Source organism: Azolla caroliniana, unplaced genomic scaffold, assembly GCF_043228905.1.
Source record: "Azolla caroliniana isolate FFs.n. ecotype wild unplaced genomic scaffold, voAzoCaro1.0.p SCAF_16, whole genome shotgun sequence".
Lineage (NCBI taxonomy): Eukaryota > Viridiplantae > Streptophyta > Polypodiopsida > Salviniales > Salviniaceae > Azolla > Azolla caroliniana.
Window position 1 is genome coordinate 9890220 of NW_028230451.1, and position 26271 is coordinate 9916490.

The window sequence follows — 26271 nt, forward strand, 5'->3', positions numbered from 1 at the left end:
CTCCTCATCCGGTTCCCACCTGGTCTTCCGTAGCCGGGTACTCCTCATCCGGTTCCCACCGGGTCTTCCGTAGACGGGTACTCCTCATCCGGTTCCCACCCGGTCTTCCGTAGTCGGGTACTCCTCATCCGGTTCCCACTTGGTCTTCCGTAGCCGGGTACTCCTCATCCGGTTCCCACCGGGTCATCTGTAGCTGGGTATTCCTCATCCAGCTCTAACCGGGTCTTCATCATCCGGTTCTCATCAACGTTGTTTTTCTCACTTCCCATCCGGAGGGACTTGTTTCCTAACAAACTCCCCCTTCACTCCGGCATGGAATGTCTTACTAGTCCAATCCGCTTCCGGCATGCATCCAGCTTGTTAAGTATCACCACTTTGGTCAGCATATCTGACCCATTCTCGACCGTGTGGATCTACGTCAACGCGAACTCCTGGCCATCTACTCTTTCCCAAATCCAGTGATACCTTCGTTGGATATGCTTCGTTCGGGAATGGTAGGCCGCATTCTTGGTAAGGTGGATGACACTTTGACTGTCGCAATAGGGCAGGTATTCCTCTTGCCGGATACCGAGCTCTCCGATGAAGTCTTTCATCCATAATATTTCCTTGCCGGCTTCCACAGTCGCCATGTACTCCGCCTCCGTGGTTGACAACGCAACCTTCTTCTACAACCTCGACTGCCACGAAACAGCACCCCCTGCATACGTCATTACATACCCGGATGTAGACCAGCTGGTATCCACATCAGCCGACATGTCCGAATCGGTAAAACCGTCAAGTTGAGGTTTTCCAGAGCCGAATCGGAGACACATATTTGAAGTGCCCTTCAAGTACCGGAGTATCCATTTGACCGCGTTCCAGTGCTCCTTGCCGGGATTGCTCATAAACCGGCTCACCACTCCGACTGCGTATCCTATATCCGGTCGAGTACACACCATTGCGTACATCAAGCTCCTGACGGTAGAGGCATATGGAACCTTCATCATATCAGCCTTCTCTGCTTTCGTCTTCGGGCTTTGCTTACCGGATAACCTGCAGTTTGCCGAAAGTGTCGATCTGACTGGTTTCGCATTTGACATGTTGAACCGCTGAAGCACCTTTGTCACGTATTTCTCCTGTGACAGCCACAGTTGCTTCGTTGGCCGGTTCTGGATGATATGCATCCCTAGCATCTGTCTTGCCGGACCCAAGTCTTTCATTACGAAGGTTCGGTTGAGAGCCTTCTTCAGCATCCGTATGTTGGCTTGGTCCCGTCCGACGATCAACATGTCGTCCACGTACCGAAGGAGTATCAGGAAGTCGCCTCCTTCGAACTTCTTCACAAACACGCAGTGATCGGCCTATGTCTTGTGGTACCCTTGATCGGTCATGAAGAAGTCGAACTTCCAGTACCATTGTCGGGGAGCCTGCTTCAGTCCGTACAGGCTCTTCTTCGACCGGCATACCAGGTGCTCATTCCCTTTCTCCACGAATCCTTCCGGTTGCTGCATGTAGATCTCCTCTTCGAGGTCACCGTGAAGGAATGTCGTCTTCACGTCTAGCTGCTCTACCTCGAGGTCCATGCTTGCCGCTATACTCAGCACCGTCCGGATGGAGGTCATCTTTACTACCGGGGCAAATATCTCGTCGAAGTCCACGCCCTTCTTCTGTTGGAACCCCTTCACCACGATCCTCACTTTGTATCTCGAGGGGTTGCCGGCATCTCCCGGTTTCGACTTGTACACCCACTTATTTCGAAGTGCCCACTTTCCTTTTGGCAACTCCACCAATTCGTACCTATGGTTCTCATGCAGGGAATCCATCTCATCCTGCATGGCGCTTAACCATTTTCGGTTGTGGGTGTCATCCTTCGCCTCTATGAAGATTTCTGGCTCCCCCTCATCGGTTAGTAGCACATGCTCTGCATCCGGAAATCTCTGGGGGGGCCTTCTCTCTCTAAGAGGATATCTCCATCTTTGGGCTTCGGTAACGGGGCCCTCCATTCGCTCTTCATCTGAATCTGATTCGGGGTCTTGGCCGGTTTCGGTTTCAGCTTCCTTTACTTCTTCTTCTGCCGGTTCGGTATCCTCACCGTAACTGGCTGGTTCCTCGAGTGCTAACCGGTCTCTTGCTGGTTGGGTCTGCTCATCGTAGAATGGATCCTTACCGGTCGACTTGGAGTTCATTATCTTCTTCTCCGACTCCTAGTCGGCGAGCGTCTTGTCCTCCATGAGGATAATATCTCAACTCCAGAATACCTTCTTGTCGACCAGGTCCCACACTTGGTAGCCGAACTCATCGTCGCTGTAACTAAGGAATATGCATGGCTGGGTCTTTGGATCTAACTTTCTCTCCAGTCCTTAGCTACATGCACGTACACGAGACACCCGAACACCTTCAAATGCCGGTAGGAGACTCCCTTACCGGTCCATACTCTCTGTGGCGTGTCTCCGTCCAAGGGTACTGAGGGTGATCTGTTTATCACATATGTCGCCGTCGATAGTGCATCAGCCCAAAACTTCTTGGGTAGTTTTGCATGCGCCAGCATACTCCAAACCCTCTCCATTATGGTCCGGTTCATCCTCTTGGCTAGCCCGTTTAGTTCCGGCGTCTTCAGCACGGTAAATTCGAGCCGGATTCCCTTCGAGCGACAGTACTCCTCGAACTGCCCCTGGTATTCACCTCCATTATCTGCTCGAACCGCCTTCAGCTTCCAGCCGGTTTCTCTTTCCACTCTCGTGTGGAGCTCTTTGAAGACGGATAACACCTGATCCTTCATCTACAACGGTGCGGCCCACAACTTCCGGCTATGGTCATCTATGAACGTCATGAAGTACTGCGATCCTGCATGTGACTTCGTGTCCACTTGACACACATCAGTATGCACCAACTCCAGTGGTGCATTACGTCTCATCAGTGGCCTTGGTCGGAAGGAGGTCCGGTTTTGCTTACCGGCCAGACAATCAATGCACTTCTCCAAGTGCACATTCTTCACTGGAATGAGGTTGTCATCTACAAGCCTCTTCATCCCCTTCTCGCTCATGTGACACAGCCTTTTGTGCCACAGCTCACCGGCAGTGTCGGATGCCACGTTCACTTCCGCCGGACATAACCGGGCATTCATCAAGTACAATGTGTTTACCTTCCGGGCCCGAGCCACAATCAGGCTCCCTTTGCTGAACTTCATAACACCGTTCCGGATGCTACCCGTGTAGCCTTCATCATCTAGCCGACCGGCTGATATCAGGTTCAGTCGAACCTCCGGAACGTGTCGGACATCCTTCAGCAGCAGCTTGCATCCGGTTGGTGTTGCCAGCCACATGTCTCCTATGTCGACAATTCGGCATGTACCTTCATTCCCCATCCGGACACAGCCATGATCACCGGCTGAGTAGGATGAGAAGCACTTCCGATCCAGAATAAGGTGGAACGACGCTCCGGAGTCAACCACCCAGGTCATCTCGTCGCCGGCAAGGTTTAGCTCACTCTCTGCGGTGATGAGCATCAACTCTTCTTCACTTGCCGCGACTGCCGTCGTTCCCTTCCAGTCCGGCCCCATCCGGTCTTTATCGTTCCGGTCCGGTGTCCGCTTCGAATCGGTACCGTCGGTTTCCTTGTCTTTCCGGAAATGCCAACAGTTCTTCTGGAAGTGTCCCGGCTTGCCGCAATAGAAGCAGTTAGGCCTTCCCCTTGACTTTGACCATGTCCCCGACTTTTCCCGGTTCTGGGGACTACGGTTTCTTTGTCTTCCGCATTCCGATTCGGTAAGGAGCGCTTTGGAGTCGGAGCTCGTATCCTTATCTTTCCGACGCGCCTCCTCATCTAGCAAGCTCGACTTCACTCTTGCTAGGGATAACCGTTTCCCTTCCGGCCCAGCATTGCCCAAGGTGACAACCAACGTCTTCCAGCTATTTGGGAGGGAACCGAGGAGGAGTAGTGCTAGTACCTCATCGGCAAGAGGTACTTCCAATGATGTTGCCTGGTGGATCAGCCCCTGGAAGGCATTCATGTGCTCCGCCATGCTGGAGCCATCTTGGAACCGGAGTCTTACTAGCTTCCGGAATACCGAAACTTGATTAACAACATTTTTGTTTTGAAACATAATGTTGATCTTCTCCCAAAGCTCATGGGCCTTGCTCTCTTCATTGAAGTTGTTGTATAGACTCATGTCGATGAAGCACCATATGTACACCGTCGTCTTCATGTGCATCACCTCCCATATCGTGGCGTCGATTTTGTCCAATCTCTTGTCCTCGAACTGAACCGGCAACCAAAGATCTTTAACCATGAGCATATCCCTCATCTTCGACTTCCACACCAAATAGTTGGAGCCGGGGAGCTTGAACATGCCGCCCAACGATTCGTCCATTTTCTGTGTCACTTCGCTCTGATATCACTTTGACAAGAACTACACGCTCCCGAAGAACAACCCTCGGCCACAACCGAGCTTAGAATCAAAACAGGGAAAAACGGGGAATGAATGCACGACACAATGGAGAGAAGAGAACACAGGATGTTAACGTGGAAAACCCAAACTAGGGAAAAAACCACGGTAGCCCACAGACTGCAAACTATCACTATGTCAGAATGTACAAATGGTAAAGCACCGAAGCAACGACCTCGAGCTTTCTATCTTCGCCACAACCGGCGGTTACAACAAAGGCAACAACCTCTTCCTCTCTCTCTCACTCTCTCTCTGTACACAGTTACGCGCTCTAATCTTGCGCCAACAAGAATGACAACAACACTCTAAAAAAGAGTTTGCCCTAAGTCATATTTATACTAATATGACTTTTCGGCTATTTACAAATATAGCCACGATGGACTCTCAGGAAACATATTTATGAATATGTCCCTTCATACGGTGAGCACTTCTCACCGGGCCTTCACCATCCGGCTCTTGTCGGGTACTCCTCATCCGGTTCTCACCGGGTCTTCCGTAGTCGGGTACTCCTCACCCGGTTCTCACCGGGTCTTCCATAGCCGAGTACTCCTCATCCGGTTCTCACTAGGTCTTCCGTAGCCGGGTACTCCTCATCCAGTTCTCATCGGGTCTTCCGTAGCCGGGTACTCCTCATCCGGTTCTCACCGGGTCTTTCGTAGCCGGGTACTCCTCATCCGGTTCGCACTAGGCCTATCGGCCTCGGCCGAGTTTTCTCATCAACGCTATTCTTCTCACTTCCCATCCAGAGGGACTTGTTTCCTAACATAGAGGACTTCCAAGAAAGACCACAATAAACCTGAGTTCGCCAAAAATCCGAAGGTCAAGTTCATTGGGGAACGTAAGCAATCCAGTGACACTCTTGACCACGGCTCGAAGAAACCGAACGTCTTCTATGCATATTGCAAGAAGTGGGGCCACACAAAGGATACTTGTCATCGTCTTGAGAGGATGTCAATGAACACCCCTCCTCAAGACAAATCTATGAGTCACACAGGTGAGTCTTTTGATGTTATTGAAGTTCATACCAACTACTTAAGTTCATGTGAATGCACTTTTCCTTCACATTTACCTAGACCGGATGATTTACTTCGAGCAGTCAGGTATATCAATGGAATAGAAGCACATTTCTTGTTTGATTCTTGAGTTCTCACAATTTTCCTGATGATCACTTTGTGCAGCAAATGCAATTCCACATAAACGCACGTGATCATATCTATCAAGTTCACACGGCAAATGGAAGCGTTCAATACATCAATGGCATTGTTTGTCAACCACCAATTCAAATAGATACTTATTTGGAGAAGCTTGACTTTCATGTTATGAAACTACAATCCGCAGATGTCATTTTAGGATACCCTTGGTTTTTTAATAAAAACCATTCTTTGTCCATTGATTGGGTTAATCACTCAATCACATTTGAACTTAATAATTGTAAACATTTTATTCAATGTTCCAAACTTCCTTCTCGTTCACTTGTTTCTTCTTAATCTTTAAGTTAGTATTCTAGTTCATTAATTTTTTCGTGTGTATTTGATCCTACGCGTCAATGTTATTATTTTAATATTGAAGCCACAAAATACCCACATTATGAACAACAATTACTCAACTCTATTTTAGACGATTTTCAAGACGTGTTTCCTAACAAATTGCCGCTTACTTTACCACCAAAACGTAGTGTGGACCATCAAATTGAACTCATCCTGGGTGTTGCTCCTGTGAGCATTCCACCTTACCGATTTAGTCGATTAGAAGAGGATGAGATCACTAAACAACTTAAAGGAATACTTAAGTATGGGCCACATTGGGTATAGTAAATCACCTTGGAGTGCACTAGTTCTATTAGTTAAGAAGAAGCAATGTTCATGGCGAATGTGTATCAATTATCGCCATTGGAATAAAATGACAATTAAAAATGCATATCCGTTACCTCATGCCAATGATTTGATTGATCGTTTGCATGGGGCCCGATGTTTTACGAAAATTGACTTACGAATAGGTTATGATTAGATTCGCATTGTCAAGGATGATATTCCGAAAACCGTTTTTCGTACACACTATGGCCATTATGAGTTTTGAGTCATGCCTTCCAAGTTGACTAATGCTCCAACCCAATTCCAGCAAGCGATGAATGACGTTTTCCGAGATAAACTGGGTGAGTTTTTTTTCGTCTTCTTGGATGATATTTTGATATATAGTTGTACCTTGCAAGATCATGTTCAACATGTTCAATTTGTTTTGCAAAAGTTGCTTGACAACTCTTTCTATGCAAAACATTCAAATGTGATCTTTTCCAAAAATCTATTGTGTACCTAGGTCATTTAATTACGGAAAATGGCGTTGAAATTGAACCTTCTCATATTGAAAAGGTTAAACGTTGGCCCATTCCTCGTAATATTCGTGAACTTCGATCAATCTTAGGATTTGTTGGATTTTTATGAAAATCAATTCGTAATTATTCTATATTGACTATGCCATTAACTGACCTTTTAAAAGGTCATCCACGTAAGTTTGTCAAACCAATTTCTTGGAATTAACAACTTGAAAAATCATTTGAGACACTCAAAGAGCATGTGTGTGAGGCTCCAACTCTTCTTTTACCGGACCCTTCCAAGCCTTTCTCAATCAAAACCGATGCTAGTGATTATGTTATTGGTGTCGTCCTTTATCAAGGCGGTCACCCTATTCCTTTTGAAAGTAAAAAGCTTTATGCTACTCAATCTCGGTATTCAGTTCAAGACAAAGAGTTGTTCACAGTAATCCATGCACTGGAAACATGGACGCATTATCTCTATAGAAATCAATTTGTGGTTGTAATAGACTATCAATCTTTGAAGTATTTTTGTGACCAGCCAGATCTTATTGGTCGTAAAGGCCATTGGGCTGACCTTATGCAAGATTTTGATTTTTCCATATGATATCGCAAGGGTTCTATGAACACCGTTGCGGATCCTCTTAGTCGCATTAAAGGTGTTAACATGCTTAGCTTCACAGAAATAAAATCTGATCTTTTAGATCACCTTCGAGGGAAATACCTTGATGACAGTTATTTCTCGAAATACTAAATGAAAGCCGAATATGGTTTAGATGTCGTTACTAGCACCATACCCTCGAAGGCAACCTTTCACATTACAAACAGTTTGTTCTACCTGTGGAAAAGCATGTGTTCCAGATTTACCAAACATAAACCAGAAAATTCTTCATAAATGTCATGATTCACCATTTCCTGGTCATCCTGGAATACAACGCACATTCGTTCTCATCTCAAGTACTTTTTTCTGGCCTAAGATGCACTCTGACGTGCATAAATACGTGACTCAATGCTTACAATGTCAGATTAATAAGTTGGAACGACTTAAAGTTGCTGGTCTTTTACATCCCTTAGATATTCCCAACAACAAATGGGAAAGTATCTCAATGGATTTTATTGTTAGTTTACATGTACACAGAGGGGTCATGATGCCATTTGGGTTGTCGTTGACCGACTAACAAAATTGGCTAGATTTATTCCTACAAAAACCACGGTAACCGCTCAACAATTGGCTTATCGATTTGTTGATGAGTTATTTCGTTTTTATGGATTACCTATGGATATTGTTAGTGACCGAGATTCCAAGTTTACTAATGACTTTTGGACTCAGGTCTTTAAGAAGCTAGACACTACATTGAGCATGAGTTCCACAGATCATCCTCAGTCTGATGGACAAACTGAACGAGTTAATCAAATTATTGAGGACATGCTTCGACCTTATGTAGCAAAAACCCCTTCTAAGTGGGGGAAATACCTTCCTATCTTAGAATTTCCGTAACATCCACTAGATATAGTCCTTTTATGTTGATGTATGGTTTTCAGCCACGTGTCCCAGTCGATGTCACGATTCATCGTGATACATTCATTAGACATTACACGCAACTTTTTGCAAGACATGAACTAAATGTTGCATATTGCCAAAGAAAATGTCAAGACAGCTCAAGATTGTGTAAGGATAGACGTCCTTGTACATTTACTATTGGTGGAAAAGTTTTTTTGCATGTCCCAACTAACTCTACGTCATTGTCTACGGACAAGGGCGCTAAGTTAGCCTCACGATATTGTGGCCCATTTGAAATCCTTAAGAGAGCTGGTTCATCTACTTATCACCTTACCTTACCCCGTTGTCGTGAAGATCCATCACTAGGTGCGGATCATGAGGCGGAACCACCGGGGTCCTGGACCGGAAAGACTCGAAGTTTGCACTAGCTTTAGCGAGAAAGGATTTAAGTTAGATTGAAAGAGAGAGAGATTGAGATAAGATAGAACACTTGATTTAAATTGAGAGAGAGATTAAGATTAAACTCTTGACTTTAGATTTGAAGAACAAGATTGATACATCAATTGGATTGCGAATTTTCTTACTTTTAATTTCTTGATTAATACATCACCCCTTTTTTCCTTTTTCATCCACTCTTTTATAGATGCCCCCATGCATATGATGCATGTGGGGTACAAGACATGCATAAAATGCATGATGCATGTTTGCCATTTGGCGCTCATGCGCTACATGTGATGCATGATAACCATGTCACTAATTTAAGCTCTCATATGAGAATTTCTAACTAAAACTATAATGATAAAAATATAACTTTAAGGAAATGACTTGGCTTAGTGGTAAGTATATTGCTTTCTATCTTGGAGGTGCAAGGTTCAAGTCTTGCTTACATCCCTTTCAAAGCACAAAATACTATTAGGCTTTTGGACCAAATATCTTTAAAACACCATGCACCGCAATCAACTGATCCATCCGATTTGTGCATCCGTTCGGTCCGCATCTCGAGGTCGCCGGATGCTAGTAACCAGGTTTGCCGATACTGATCGGTTGCCAGTTGAATGCCCTCACCGCGTCGGTCCGTCCGGTCACCCGTTCCGTCGTCGGATGTCATCACCGCGTCTGTCCGTCCGGTCGCCGGTTCCATCGTCGGATGCCCGTCCCCGCGTCCGTCCGTCCGGTCGCCGGTTCCGTCACCAAATGCCGACACCGATCAGTCGCCCGTTGGATGTCGTCACCGCGTTCGTCCGTCCGATCACCGGTTTCGTCGACGGATGCCGTCCTCGCGTCAGTCCATCCGGTCGTCGGTTCCCTCGTCGAATGCCGTCACCGCGTCCGTCCATCCGGTCATCAGATGCCGTCCTCGCATCTGTCTGTCGTCCGTCTGGTCCCTCACCGGATGTCGACATTGTGTTCGTCCGTCCGGTCGCCGATTCCCTCGCTTGATGCCGACACTGGTCGGTCGCGGTATGGATGCCGTCACCGCGTTTGTCCGTCCGGTCGTCGGTTCCGTCGTGGGATGTCGTCCCCGTCCGGTCGCTGATTCCATCAAGTCCAAAACCAATGAACTTGGCTACATCCATTCGTCAAGTCATTCTATTCTCCACACATGAACACAAAGATAATAGTTTTTGCTCTACGTTATATATGGTGAGATCCTTATTTGTCCTGTCTATGTGGGATATCTCACAATTTTTTATTTTTTTCTCTTTTTCTTTGCAAACTCTATACCCACATAACTTGACACTTAGATGTCCGTTTGTTATGTAGCAAAGTGCATTCAAAAGCTCTTCAAGACCTCCCTCTTTTCGTACCAAGATATTAAGCTAATGTAAAATAGTATCTTCACTATTGTTGTTTTATGTTGAGAGACAAGCTAAACATCGGCCGGATCGGCTGAAGAAGCCGAGGACCGGATCGGTTCGGACCGATTGGTTAGGCCGAGTGCGTAAACCGGGAGGTCGTTTGGAAAGATATTCCGTGAGGAATATATTTGGGAGTTAGTGTAGGGGCTCTTGATGAGCATTGAAGTACTGTCAGTACTTCGGTCAGTCCTTTTAGGACTTGTATAAAAGTGCTGACTGAGCACATGTTATGTACAGAGATTGAGTATTATTGTTGAATATAGTTTTTTGTGTTTCTCTCTCTGTCTCTCCTGCATATACCATGTAAGCCTAAGCTCTCCATTGAACCTGAGTTTCCTTCCTCTGTTCTGTCTTCATACCTACTTCCGCACGCTACTTTCTACATGGTATCAGAGGGCGAGGGTTGAGAACCTCTCTGCAGCCGACACAGCTTGACGAAGAAGAACAAGAAGAACGATGGATAGAGGCATGGCGAGCTCGCTTCCAACAGAGAAGCTCGACAGAACCAACTACACGTCTTGGTCCTACAAGATGCACCAGTACCTACTCGGGCACGGCTATTGGAGTTATGTCGAAGGAGCTAATGACGCGGCACCCAAATCGACACATAGAGACTTCCCGTCGTGGGAGCAATCAGCGAGCAGGGTACTATACTACTTCGCGTCGTGTGTGGGCGAACAGCTATTGAGCTATGTTCGGGACGCAAAGACGTCGAAGGGTGCGTGGGAAAATCTGAAGAAGATTTTCGCCGCGAGCACCACAGCTAGGACTCTTCAGCTCCGACAGGAGTTGAGCAACCTACGATAACGCGACTTGTCCGTGGCGGACTATACCTCGAAGATCAAGGATATCTGCGACTCCCTCGCCTCCATAGAGGTGAACATCGAGGAGAGCGAGATGGTGCAGATCTGTCTCGGAGGTTTGGCGTCGAAGTTCGGAGCGTTCCGAACGGCTGTGTGTACCCGAGAGAATACGCCGTCCTTTTTCGACTTACAGTCGATGCTCCTAGTAGAGGAGAACCACGCGGGTGCGTCTACAAGCACGCACACCGACAACAGAATGCTGTACACGGAGGGAGATAGGCCCCGTGGACGTGGAGGACGAGGCAAGTCGGCACACAATGGAGGCGGCCGATGAGATCAAGGAAGAAGGCACCGAAGTGATGCCGACAGCAACTCCGGACCCTCCGGAAACAGGGGGAGTCAAAGCGATGAGAACCGCATAGCCATCTCCAACTCGATGTCGTTTTTCGTGGCTATCTCTTCAATCTCATGGGCCTCACACCCATTGACCCTCTTCATCAAACAACCTTCGATTATGCTTCTCTCTTTACCTTCGACCTTTGGTTCTTCGTCGTCACCTCCCATCTCTTGGGTCTCACGTTGGTTAGCGGACGCAACTGCCCAAGTCTATGGAACAAGTGAGGAGAAAATCTGGTCATGGTCATTGTCGACGCTTGTTGTTTTGTTCATAGCCACCTCCTCGATGTCAACTTTAGTGGCTAGATCCTCTATCATGTTGACCTCACACTCTTTATCTCCCTTGATGCAAGCTTCAATTTGGTTTGCTCCTTCATCCGTTGTTTCGAACACGATGCATGTTCCGAAACATTTGTCCTCCTTTGAAATGGCCGTTGTTGTCCTCGAGTTATCATCAATCTTCTTTTCATTTAGGTTGTTTTGTTTAGACGGCTCGACTTCTTTAGATGTCGCTGTGTAACGGTTCTCTCTGCCATTGTTGTCGCCGTCGCCGTCGCCGTCGTCTGCAGTCGCTGTTTGCCGCTACTGCAGCCGTCGCCATCTGCTCTCTCTCTCTCTCTCACTTCCTCGCCTCTTTGTAACGGCTCTCTCTGCCATTGCTATCACCGGTTAGTGTCGTCGTCGTCGTCGTCGTCTGTTGTTGTCGTCGTTCGACGACTACCGCTGTCTGCGGCTGTCGCCGTCTGCGGCCGTCGCCGTCTGCTGTCGTTTGACAACCGCCGCCGTCACTGTCGCCGTCACGGGGTGTTTCTTCTCCGTTTTCTCTTGACGTTGTGAAGTGCCATTTTCTTGACGAGTTCGTGGGTGGGTTCTTTTGGTGTGCTCGTCGCGTGCTACAAAATGCCGATGTGATTGCGACATACACACAAACTCGGCTAAGTCTGGAACCCATTTATTTTACCTTTTTTTCTTATTGACACCACAATGACATCTAAATGAACTAAGGAACATAAGGATATGCAAGACAAGGCTATAAGTAAGGAAGAATTTTTAGATATGTTTAATCGTTTAACAAAAATAGAGATGGATATGAAAAAATGGGTGAAAGACACCGAAACCCACAAGAAAAAAGATAGAGAGGAAAAAGACGCCCTCAAGGCCGAAATAGGACAACTTAAAGTAGAAAACACCGACCTTAAAAAACAACTTAAGGACATCGAGGTATCTCGAGAAGACGGTGAAATATCCTCTATAGAGGATATAAAGGACGAAATTAAAAAAGTTAAAGAGGAAGTTAATAATAACATAGAGTTAGCGAAAACGGGTTGGGTAGATGTGGTTAAAAGAAACATTAAAAAAGAAATAAAAGATGAAAATATTGTTAATACCACCCTTGAAGAAGAGAAAATGCGTCAGGCCCGACGCTTAAATGTACGTGTCACTGGGCTCAAGGAAGGTGCATCCCCAAATGAGGATGCACAAACACTTGGGAAAATGTTAGGGTACACAGAGGCCCTACCTATCACCAAAGCATGGAGGGCCGGGCGTGACACAACTAGGAAGAGAGCCTTAGTCCTTCAATTTAAAGACTTAGACTCTAGAATCACTTTCTTGAAGAAGAGACCAATCCTTCGAGGAATGGATGGGGACCCCATCTATCTCGATGAAGACCTCACTAAGATGCATATTGAGCATCGCAAGAGTTGTATGCCACGAGTTATGCAAGCTCGTAAAGAAGGCCATCGTGCCTTTTACCGAGACGGGCAAGTGATCATAAATTATTGCACTACTAATTGACGACGTGTGGCCCATGTGACAGAAAATGCACTTAGGATGACCCTATGGAATTGTAATGGCACACTCTGGGCACACCCCGGTCGCCTAGAGGAGATACTAAAGGTATCTGATATACTTTTCTTGGTAGAAACACATCAGAGCCCAAATAGAGGACTCCCACGGGTCGAAGGATTCCGTTAGGAGTCCGCTTTTAGACAAACCTCACGTCGACACACTACTAGGGGATTTGGAGGTGTCGCGATACTGTTTCGTAGAGAGCTACATAATAGGATAGAAATAATGAAGATAGACCCAGAAGCTCGTTTTATGTGGGTGAAAGTCTCCACAAGCAAAGACCAAGCAGTATTTTTCGCCATTTGTTACTTTCCCCCAAAAGGATCCCGTTATAATATTGGTGGCTTGACGAGATTAGTCGATGAAGGAATGCCACATGGGCCTTCTCCATATGAACCCCTATCGGATGACATAATCCGATATTCTTCCCAAGGAGAAGTATTTCTTGTAGGAGACTTCAATGCGAGAACCCAATCCCGACAATGCACAGTATTTCAGATGAATAGAAACCTAGAAATGGTAAATGTTGATCCTTTAGACATAGGCACCACACGTAGATCAAAGGATCAAGGTGCGGACACCATGAGCTTTGGCCATCATCTGCTCAAACTTGGCAGTCGACACCGGATGGTCATATATAATGGTTTAGCTAAGTGGCCGGGCTCGGAAGAGCTCCCATGTTTCCCACATGGAAGAGGGGAAAGCACAGTTGACTATCTAATAGGGCGCCCTGAAGCTACCCACATGATTAACTCCTTCCGAGTGGCCCTATGCCCTATTGGCGAAGACAATAGTTTCTTATACTTCGAGCTAAAATGTGATATCTCTAAGGTCACCAAGTCTAGTCAACCATGCCATCACACCACAATACATTTCACACGTGAGCTCTCTGACATATACTCTCAACATGTTCAGGCCCATCTCCCCTCCCTTGATCCCTCCCTACCGTTAGAAAGCCTTAGTACGAAACTCACACACATCCTTCACTCCGCAATAGCTAGTAGTTTCCCATATACAAAACACTCAAATCAAGGTAGATCAGGATCAATGCCACAAAATAAATGGTATGATGAGGATTGTAGGGACTTACATAGACAACTTACAGTATCGCAACTCAATGGTAGTATTACCTCCATACAAGCCCGCAAAGAAATGCGTAAGATGACACGTCGTAAGAGACGAGCGTGGGAGGCATCCCAATACTGGGAACTCTACCATATGCTCATGAGTAACGATTGCGCCATGGCATGGAAGAGACTACGGGAGCCAAGAACACAAACACCCATTGAAGATCCTAAAACTTGGCACACATATACAGAGAGACTTTACTAAATCCCAAACCAACCACCCATTCCAATGCCTTCCACACCCCGGCCTACCACAGGGACACTTTTCACGACCTCTAGGGTCGTGAAGGTCATAAAGAAATTACAACATAGGAAGTCCATGGACCACACAAGATTGCGAGCAGAACACATTATATATGCGAGAGAGTGCCTAGCTCCCTTGCTAACTCTAATCTTCAATCGTGCCCTTGCGGAGGGTTTTCCACCACAGTGAACTATGAATACAGTGGCCCCCATACATAAAGGGGGGGACCCCATGGACCCAAATACATATAGGACCATTATGATAGGCCATACCCTTGCTAAGTTATATGGTGCAGTAATGGAAGCAGAGCTTAGCGACTATATGGAGATCCTAAACCTTCGTGCACCTGAACAAGCTGGCTTTAGACAAGCCTTCTCCACTATTGATCATATCTTCACACTTAGATGCCTAATTGACCAAACTAAGGCTCGCAAGAAGAAATTATACTGTTGTTTTGTGGACTTCCGCAAAGCCTTTGACACAGTTCCTAGAGAGTGGTTGTTTGATACACTTAAAAGCTTGAGGATACCAGATGATATATGCACTATATAAACAAGTGTCCTGGTGTGTCCGATGCCCAAGTGGCCTATCTAATCATTTTACTAGCACTATTGGTGTAAAACAAGGTTGCCCTCTATCACCGACGCTTTTTGGGATCTACATTGATGAGATCACAGATTTTATTGCTCGTGAGGGAGGCACCGGAGTGGTCCTTGGGGATACGCAGGTTCGTATCTTGCTCTATGCAGATGACATAGTTTTGCTCTCTGAATCTGAACACGACCTACAAAGGCACCTTAATGCCTTAGATGACTTTTGTGTACAACGAGGATTGGTAGTGAATCTAGGGAAAACGAAAGTCCTTATCTTCCACACATCGGCCCAAGTTAGAGCTAAGTGTCACCTAACTATCTCCCATAGCCCAGTCGAGGTTGTTGGATCATATGTCTATCTCAGAGTCACTTTTAGTGCTCGCTCAGGTAAATTTTCGATGACACAAGCAGTGAAGGATAGACTCACGAGAGGACATGCACCCCTCTCACTCCTAGAGAGACAGTGCCACCAAGCACACTTTCAAGAGCCACGGACTAAAGGGTGGCTCTTTGACTCATTAGTGACCCCCTCCCTCATGTATGCATCAGCGGTTTGGGCTTCAGGATTACCATCTTTCATGTGGACACAATTAGAGAGACCATTGGTGATGATGTTATCACGCCAACTCCGAAGCAAATCGACTGTACCACATGACATTATTAGGGTTGAGTTCACGTTACCCCCAATGTTAGTAGAGGCACTTTTTCAACTTGTAGTCTTCATTCACAGGATACATAGCCAACCACATGATAGAATATCTCATCAAGCCTTTAAGGCCTCTCGATCATTGTATGAGTCCGGCTATACTAGCTCATGGTATGGCATGATGGTGAGTTGGCTTCTTGCAAATGGTCTAGACATTAATAACCTACCTCCCCTTAGGTACAACCACACGAGTGATAACACTTTAATCTCTCATGGGGTCCGCAATAAAGTAATACGCCAAGAAATATGGCAAATTTACACTCGGTGTAAATGGATCACCCCACTAGAGCCACTCCCATCTAAAATGTTGTACTATAAGAAACACTTCATGCACTTCTCTGAGTTAGGTTTTATCACGCGGCCAAAATATCTGGATGTATTCTTACCACATGCACTAAGGGTTGCCATTGGACAACTTAGAATATCATCTCACCAACTTGAGATTGAGAATGGCCGTACTAGTGGAGTCCCTAGGGAGGAAAGGATATGTAGGTTATGTCACATAGAGATAGAGGATGAGTACCACTTTACATGCAAGTGTCCAACCTATGCCGAGATAAGGGCAAAATACCAAGACATACTTGGTTCATCTCCCACCCTCCCCAAACTATTAGATACTCTAGATATAAAGAAATTAGGCAAATACATTCTAGAGCTAAAACAACACAGAGAGAATAAGTTACAAAATGTTGACAATAATGTTGCTAATGATCACGAACATGTAACAAATGAAGTTTTTCAGGAACATGAGGAGACAACGAATGCCGACACACTTGCACCACTCGGCCTTTCCATTGATGAGGCAGAAAACCAGAGAAGAACCAGACGTCCTCGGGTGCCGGGTTTCAAAGCAACTCGACGTGATGTGGAAGCAATATTGAAAATAAGGGAACGTGAGCTACACCGCCTAGAAGCCATGGCTAGGGCACTCTCTACATTGGAACCCACATCAAGACCCTTTGACCCCCCACTTCTTTTCGAGAGGCTTGGGTGGAAATAAAATTAGGCTTAGTGTATAATCACTTTCGAGTATACTACATATTGTACACTACTAGAACTCTTTTAGTTTAAGTTCTATTTTTTACTTTATTTTATTTTAGTTATGATGACTGGATAAATACTCTTTTGTTGTAAACCAATTGTCTCATGGGCCAAATTTGGCCTTAGAAGACGTTAATATATCTTTCTTTCTTTTCTTTCTTTCTATGATCGGCCTTACCAAGTCAATACCATCAAGCCATTGATGACGCCTATCGATCTTGTTGCATGCTTGCTTCACCGCAACCCAGTCCGCCACAAGGTCGTTTGCTTGGGTATCATCTTCGAGGAGAGTCCCCAACTCTCGTCTATCCTTCATGTCCATGGCTTTCAAGAAGTATAAAGTCTTTTCCTCCTCCAACAGCACTTGGTCCGTGTTAGGGAGACGACTAAACATTTGGTCGAACTCGTCGTACACCCTCGAGGTGCTCATCTTCTTATTCTTCTTTTCTATCCACTTCATCAAGGCATGTCGAGTCATCCTCGTCAAGTCTTCCATCGGGAACTCCGCTAATATTGCTTTCTTGAACTCCAACCATGTTGACTTCCCTTTCTTGGAGCCCAATGACCCGCCTTTGGACGTTGTTGGCGACAACTCTCTTTAAGCTTGTGATTTGACGTGCTTCAGACACGTCCCTTTGATTTATCTCCCAAGTTTTGTATGCATCAAGGAACTTTGTAATTGTAATAACCTAAAATAAAGATATAAATGACACAATCATACTGAAAATACGCATTACCACCCATCCGCCCCCGTGCCAGAGTCGATAGCGCAGACGAGGAATCCCGATCTGTCCCATACCAGCCAGGATCTCCACGTCAAGACCTTGGTAGATGACTAGTCCACATCAAAGAGAGCTTCTTTTGAACTACTCATGGGGCCTCCCCCTTAACTAAGGAGAGTCTCCCTTTATAGGACCTAGGCCATGTAATGACATCTACCTGACCAATCATGTGCGGGGTACCCTATGACACACATTAGGTCAGACCAATAAAGCCGACGACTCAGATATTACAGTATGATAGGCCCTATATAAGCACGTCTAAAACAATGAACATTACATACTCCCCCCCTCCGTTTAATTGCACTCTTGCAATGGGAAGTTAGGAAAATGTTTGCGTAATGTCTCTTCAGTTTCCCACGTGCTGTCTTCTTCCAATCTATCCTTCCATTTAACCTTATAGCAATGAACAACCTTTGACCTTAGGTTTCGAGACCTATGGTCGAGGATTTTCTCAAGTTCATGTGGAGAAAAATGATCATCCTCCAATGTCGATAAATTAGACGGTGTTACAACATTACCATCATAACCAATCGCCTCCTTTAATTGACTCACGTGGAATACGGGATGAACCATAACATTGGAAGGCAAATCCAAACGATAAGCATTGGGACCTATATGTTTTAAAACTTTATATGGTCCACAATACCGTGGGGCTAATTTTGCACATGGTCCTGTTCTCAATGTTTCTGAGTCCTTAGGAACCCGTAGAAAAACTTGTTGTCCTACGTGAAATTCCCTTGGTTTTTTATCATGATTCGCATAAAAGACATTTCTGTCTCGTGCCATCTTAAGGTTTTCTTCTACCAATTTACGTGCTTCAAGCATATCAGAGAGAAAATCCTTTGTAGTATCCAGAGTATGCGAATCAAATGAAACATCAATAGGAGGACGTGGCGTATAACCATACATCAACATGAACAGGCTGTATTTTGTTGATGTATGCTTAGCGCTGTTGTAGGCAAATTCCACCATAGGAAGGTAAGTCTCCCATAATGAGGGTTTTTGCGCTACATATGCTCTCAACATATTCTCTAATATCTGATTCACTCTCTCAATCTGCCCATCTGACTGAGGATGATCAGAAGAACTGAGACTCAAAGTTGTTTGCAATTTTTGCATAACTTCTGAACAAAATGTACTTGTAAACTTGGAGTCTCGATCACTTACAATCTCCATCGGTAGACCATATAAGCTATAAAGATGTTTAATAAACTTAATAGCCAATTTCTTTGCAGTAATTGTGGATTTCGTTGGAATGAATCTTGCCATCTTGGTAAGCCGATCAACAACCACCCAAATGGCATTATTTCCCTCCATGGAAGGGTTTAGGGTTGCAATAAGCCAGCTATGAAATCCATGGATATACTTTGCCAGTTTTCAGCTGGAATATCGAGAGGTTGCAATAAGCCAGCTTTTTTTTGTCACTCGGCCTTAATGACCTGACAATGTGGACAATGAATAACATAGGACTCTACCTCAGGTTTCATTTTTGGCCAAAAAAACCTAGCTTTAATCAAAGCTAATGTTCTTTGCACACTTGGATGTCCAGCAAAAGGGGCATCATGCCATTCGTATAGAATTTTATTCTTGATTTCCTTTACATGTGGTATGCAAACCTTACTATTGCGGTACAATAACCCATTCGCAACATAGTAAAGGTTCTTCGTGGTAGATGTGGTTCCATAATCGACATCAATACCTGTTTCAGCTCTCTTCTAGAACTTCGAAAATGTTCTGTCATCAAGGTATTTTTGTTTGCCCCGGATCAAATCAAATAAGTTGTTGTTAAATTCCACGAAACTTAGGGCATTAATTTCTGGAATACAACTCAGGGCATCTGCAACGGAATTCAAAGCCCCTTTTCGATATCTAATTTCGAAATCAAAGTCTTGCATCAACTCCGCCCATCTTGCCTTTCGACCCTCAAAATTCTTTTGAGAGAGGAAGTATTGCAAGGATTTGTGATCCATTAAAACAGTAAATTTACTACCATACAAATAATGTCGCCATTTCTTTAAGGCGTAAATGATAGCAAATAATTCTTTTTCTTGAACCGAGTAATTTCTTTGGGCCAAATCCAATTTTTTACTTTCAAAAGCAATCGCTCTCCCAATTTGAAATAATGCAGCCCCAATAGCATAATCACTTGCATCCATCTCAACTTCAAATGTTTGATTAGGATCAAGTATAGCTAAAGTAGGTGCATTCACAATTAACGACTTCAACTTATTGAAGGTTTCTTCAAGAGAGGCATTCCACTCAATAGGTTTAGTGGACTTTCTTGTAATACCCTTCAACAGGTCCGTAAATGGTGCAGTGTAGGATGAATAGTTTTGAAGAGATCTTCTTAGGAATCCAACAAATCCTAAGAAAGATCGTAGCTCCTTAACATTTGAAGGTCGTGGCCAAATTAATACCACTTCTACCTTAGATTTATCTATAGACACACCCGACCTAGATATGTGGTGTCCAAGATACGTGATTTCCTTTTGAAAGAAATCACATTTAGATAGTTTGGCAAATAGCTTGTATTCACGAAGCTTGTCCAAAACTATTCGGACATGACGCACATGATCGTCAAATGTATTACTATATACCATGATGTCATCAAGGAATCCGACCACGAAATCACCAAGCTAATCTCTGAATATATCATTCATCAATTGTTGGAATGTGGCTGCAACATCCGAACCCAAAACTCATAATGACCATAACGGGTTCAAAAAGCTATTTTGGAAACATCTTCTTCCGAAACCCTAACCTGATGATACCCAGTGCGCAAGTCTATCTTAGTAAAATATCATGCACTTTGGAGTCTATCTATCAGGTCATCAGAACGAGGCAAAGGGTAGGAATTGCGAATGGTGAGTTTATTCAAACCTTTGTAATTCACACACATTCGCCAAGTTCCATCATTCTTCTTGGCTAAGATGACAGGAGCTCCCCATGGCGATTTACTGTACCGGATGTGTCCCATCCTCAAGTACTCCTTGATTTGTCGGGCAATTTCTGTTGGGAGATAGGTCCCTCCGGATGGGAAGGGAGAAGAACAATGCCGATGAACAAAGGCCGAGGCCGAAATCGAACCAGGAGTACTACGGAGGACCAGATGGTGCAGACCCGGTGAGAACCGGATGACGAGTACTCGGCTACAGAGAGCCGAATGGTACAGACCCGATGAGAACCGGATGAGGAGTACCCGGCTATGGAGAGCCGGATGGTGTAGACCCGGTGAGAACTAGATGAGGAGTACCCGGCTACGGAGAGTCGGATGGTGTAGACCCGGTGAGAACCGGATGAGGAGTACCCGGCTACGGAGAGCCAGATGTTGCAAACCTGGTGAGAATTGGATGAAGAGACATATTCGTAAATATGTTTCTGAGAGTCCATCGTGGCTATATTTGTAAATAGCCGAAAAGTCATATTGGTATAAATATGACTTATGGCAAACTTATAGTTACTGTTGTTGTCATTTCTTGTTGGTGCAAGGAAAGAGAGAGCGCGTAACTATGTACAGAGAGAGAGAGAGAGAAAGAGGTCGTTGCCTCTATTGTAACCGCCGCCTGTGGCGAAGATCGTGAGCACGAGGTCGTTGCCTCCGTGAACTCACTGTTGTACATTCTAGCATAGTGATAGTTTGCAGCCTGTGGATTGCCGTGGTTTTTTCCCTAGTTTGGGGTTTCCACGTAAACATCCTGTGTACTCTTCTCTTGTTTGTGTCGTGTTTTCCGTTTCCTATTTTCTGTGTATGATTCTAGGCTCGGTTGTGGCCGAGCGTTGTGCATAAGGAGCGTGCAGTTCCCGTCCAGTGGTATCAGAGTGAAACGACACAGAAAATGGACGAATCGTTTGGCGCCATGTTCAAGCTCACCGGCTCCAACTATTCAGTGTGGAAGTCGAAGATGAGGGACATGCTCGTGGTTAAAGACCTCTGGCTACCGGTTCAGTTCGGGGACAAGAGACCGGACAAAATCGACGCCGCGATATGGGAGGTGATGCACATGAAGACAACGGCGTACATACGGTGCTTCATCGACATGAGCCTGTACAACAACTTCAATGAGGACAGCAAGGTTCATGAGCTCTGGGAGAAGATCGGCATAATGTTTCAAAACAAAAATGATGTTAATCTGGTTTCGGTATTCCGAAACCTAGTAAGACTCCGGTACCAAGATGGCTCCAGCATGGCGGAGCACATGAATGCCTTCCAGGGGCTGATACACCAGGCAACATTTGGAAGTACCTCTCGCCGACGAGGTACTAGCGCTACTCCTGCTCTCGTCGACATTTCCGTAAAGACAAGGAAACCGACGGTACCGATTCGAAGTGGACCTCGGACCGGAATGATAAAGACCGGAGGGGAACGGACCGGAAGGGAACGACAGCAATCGCGGCAAGTGAAGAAGAGTTGATGCTCATCACCGAGGAGTGTGAGATAAACCTTGCCGACGACGAGATGACCTGGGTGGTAGACTACGGAGCATCGTTCCACCTTACCCCGGATCGGAAATGCTTCTCATCCTACTCAGCCGGTGATCACGCCTGTGTCCCGATGGGGAATGAAGGTACATGCCAAATTGTTGACATAGGAGACATGTGGCTGACAACACCAACCGGATGCAAGTTGCTGTTGAAGGATGTCCGACACGTTCCGGAGGTTCGTCTGAACCTGATATCAGCCGGTCGGCTAGATGATGAAGGCTACACGGGTAGCATCCGGAACGGTGTCATGAAGTTCAGCAAAGGGAGCCTGATTGTGGCTAGGGCCCAGAAGGTCAACACAGTGTACCTGATGAATGCCCAGTTATGTCCGGAAGAAGTGAACCTGGCATCCGACACTGCCGGTGAGCTGTGGCACAAGAGACTATGTCATATGAGCGAGAAGGGGATGAAGAGGCTTGCAGATGACAACCTCATTCCAGTGAAGAACGTGCACTTGGAGAAGTGCACTGATTGTCTGGTTGGTAAACAAAACCGGACCTCCTTCCGACCAAGGCCACCGATGAGACGTAATGCACCACTGGAGTTGGTGCATACGGATGTGTGTCAAGTAGACACGAAGTCACATGCCGGAGCGCAGTACTTCGTGACGTTCATAGATGACCACAGCTGGAAGCTGTGGGCCACACCATTGAAGACGAAGGATTAGGTGCTATCCGTCTTCAAAGAGCTCCACGCGAGAGTAGAAAGAGAAACCGGCCGGAAGCTAAAGGCGGTTCGAGCAGATAACGAAGGAGAATACCGGGGGCAGTTCGAGGAGTACTGCCGCTTGAAGGGAATCCGGCTCAAATTTACCATGCCGAAGACGCCGGAACTGAACGGGCTGGCTGAGAGGATGAACCGGACCATAATGGAGAGGGTCCGGAGTATGCTAGCGCATGCAAAACTACCCAAGAAGTTTTGGGTTGAGGCACTGTCGACGGCGACATATGTGATAAATAGATCACCCTCAATACCCTTGGACGGAGACAGGCCATAGAGAGTGTGGACCGGTAAGGAAGTATCCTACCGGCATCTGAAGGTGTTCGGGTGTCTCGCGTACGTGCATGTAGCTAAGGACCGGAGAGGAAAGTTAGATCCAAAGACCCGACCATGCATATTCCTCGATTACGGTGACGATGAGTTCGGCTACCGAGTGTGGGACCCGGTCGACAAGAAGGTATTCTGGAGTCGAGATATTATCTTCATGGAGGACAAGACGCTCGCCGATTGGGAGTCGGAGAAGAAGATAATGAACTCCGAGTCGACCGGTAAGGATCGACTCTACGATAAGCAGACCCAACCGGCAAGAGACCGGTTAGCACTCGAGGGACCAACCGGTTACGGTGAGGATACCGAACAGACTGAAGAAGAAGTAGAGGAAGCTGAAACCGGAACCGGCCAAGACCCCGAATCAGATTCGGATGAAGAGCAAATGGAGGAGCCGGCTACCGAAGCCCAAAGACGGAGATATCCTCTCAGAGAGAGAAGGGCCCCCCGGAGATTTCCGGATGCAGAGCATGTGCTGCTAACCGATGAGGGGGAGCTAGAAAGCTTCGAAGAAGCAAAGGATGACACCCACAACCTAAAATGGTTAAGTGCCATGCAGGACGAGATGGATTCCTTGCATGAGAACCATACGTACGAATTGGTGGAGTTGCCGAAAGGAAAGCGGGCACTCCGAAACAAGTGGGTGTACAAGTTGAAACCCGGAGATGCCGGCAAACCCACGAGATACAAAGCCAGGATCGTGGTGAAGGGGTTCCAGCAGAAGAAGGGCGTGGACTTCGACGAGATATTTGCCCCGGTAGTAAAGATGACCTCCATCCGGACGGTGCTGAGTATAGCGGCAAGCATGGACCTCGAGGTAGAACAGCTGGACGTGAAGACGGCATTCCTTCACGGCGACCTCGAAGAGGAGATCTACATGCAGCAACCGGAGGGATTCGTGGAGAAAGGGAAGGACCACCTGGTATGCCGGTTGAAGAAGAGCCTCTACGGGTTGAAGCAGGCCCCCCAGCAATGGTACCGGAAGTTCGATTCCTTCATGACCGATCAAGGGTACCACAAGACGTAGGCCGATCACTGAGTGTTTGTGAAGAAGTTCGAAGGAGGCGACTTCCTGATACTCCTTCTGTACGTGGACGACATGTTGATCGCCGGACGGGACCAAGTCAAAATACGGATGCTGAAGAAGGCTCTCAACCGGACCTTTTCAATGAAAGACTTGGGTCCGGCAAGACAGATGCTGGGGATGCATATCAACCGGTCAGCGAAGCAATTATGGTTGTCATGGAGAAGTACGTGACAAAGGTGCTTCACCGGTTCAACATGTCAGATGCGAAACCGGTCGGATCGACACTTCCGGCAAACTGTAGGCTATCCGGTAAGCAAAGCCCGAAGACGAAAGCAGAGAAGGCGGATATGATGAAGATTCCATATGCCTCTGCCGTCGGGAGCTTAATGTACGCAATGGTTTGTACCCGACCGGATATAGGATACGCAGTCCGAGTGGTGAGCCGGTTCATGAGCAATCCCGGCAAGGAGCACTAGAACGCGGTCAAATGGATACTCCGGTATTTGAAGGGCACTCCAAATATGTGTCTCCGATTCGGCTCCGAAAAACCTCAACTGGACAGCTTCACCGATTCGGACATGTCGGCTGATGTGGATACCAGCCGGTCTACATCCGGGTATGTAATGACATATGCAGGGGGAGCTGTTTCGTGGCAGTCGAAGCTGCAGAAGACGGTTGCATTGTCAACCACGGAGGCGGAGTACATGGCAATTGTGGAAGCCGGCAAGGAAATATTATGGATGAAGGACTTCATCGGAGAGCTCGGTATCCGGCAAGAGGAATACTGGCTCTATTGCGACAGTCAAAGTGCCATCCACCTTGCAAAGAATGCGGCCTACCATTCCCGGATGAAGCATATCCAGCGAAGATATCACTGGATTCGGGAAAGAGTAGATGACCAAGAGTTCGCGTTGATGAAGATCCACACGGCCGAGAACGGGTTAGATATGCTGACCAAAGTGCTGATACCCGACAAGCTGGACGCATGCCGGAAGAGAATCGAACTGGTAAGACACCCCATGCCGGAGTGAAGGGGGAGTTTATTGGGAGACAGGTCCCTCCGGATGGGAATGGAGAAGAACAATGCCGATGAACAAAGGCCGAGGCCGAAATCGGACCAGAAGTACCCGGCTACGGAGGACCGGATGGTACAAACCCGGTGAGAACCGGATGAGGAGTACCCGGCTAAGGAGAGCCGGATGGTGCAGACCCGGTGAGAACCGGATGAGGAGTACCCGGCTACAGAGAGCCGGATGGTGCAGACCCAGTGAGAACCAGATGAGGAGTACCCGGCTACGGAGAGCCGGATGTTGCAGACCCGGTGAGAACCGGATGAAGAGACATATTCGTAAATATGTTTTTGAGAGTCCATCGTGGCTATGTTTGTAAATAGCCGAAAAGTCATATTGGTATAAATATGACTTAGGGCAAACTTATAGTTACTGTTGTTGTCATTTCTTGTTGGTGCAAGAAAAGAGAGAGCGTCTAACTGTGTACAGAGAGAGAGAGAGAGAAAGAGGTCGTTGCCTCTGTTGTAACCGCCGCCTGTGGCGAAGATCGTGAGCACGAGGTCGTTGCCTCCGTGAAGTCACTATTGTACATTCTAGCATAGTGATAGTTTGCAGCCTGTGGGCTGCCGTGGTTTTTTCCCTAGTTTGGGTTTTCCACGTAAACATCCTGTGTACTTTTCTCTTGTTTGTGTCATGTTTTCCGTTTCCTGTTTTCTGAGTATGATTCTAAGCTCGGTTGTGGCCGAGTGTTGTGCATAAGGAGCGTGCAGTTCCCGTCAATTTCATCCTCTTCGGTTCGACTCAACCGATATGGGGGTATGCTCATAGGTTTAGCGCTTGGAACCAAGTTTATCTTATGATCTATAGACCGAGAAGGAGGTAGTCCTTGAGGTAATTTATCTGGGAATATCTCCTTAAAATTCGACAAGATGTCACGTAGAGCATCTTTCTCAAAATCATCCAATGAACTCTTATCTATAAATTGATACAGAGGATCATTGGGCTCTAATACACATGCATAAAATTGTGCATCAACGTTTCGATCATAAGCATAAAGATGATTAACAGACA

At 46.3% G+C, this 26271-nt stretch overlaps 1 pseudogene; it reads left to right on the forward strand.

Moving 5' to 3' along the window:
* The first annotated feature begins 14809 nt into the window (after nucleotides 1-14809).
* On the forward strand, nucleotides 14810-16811 carry LOC147853946 (uncharacterized; annotated as a pseudogene).
* The last annotated feature ends 9460 nt before the right edge of the window (nucleotides 16812-26271 follow it).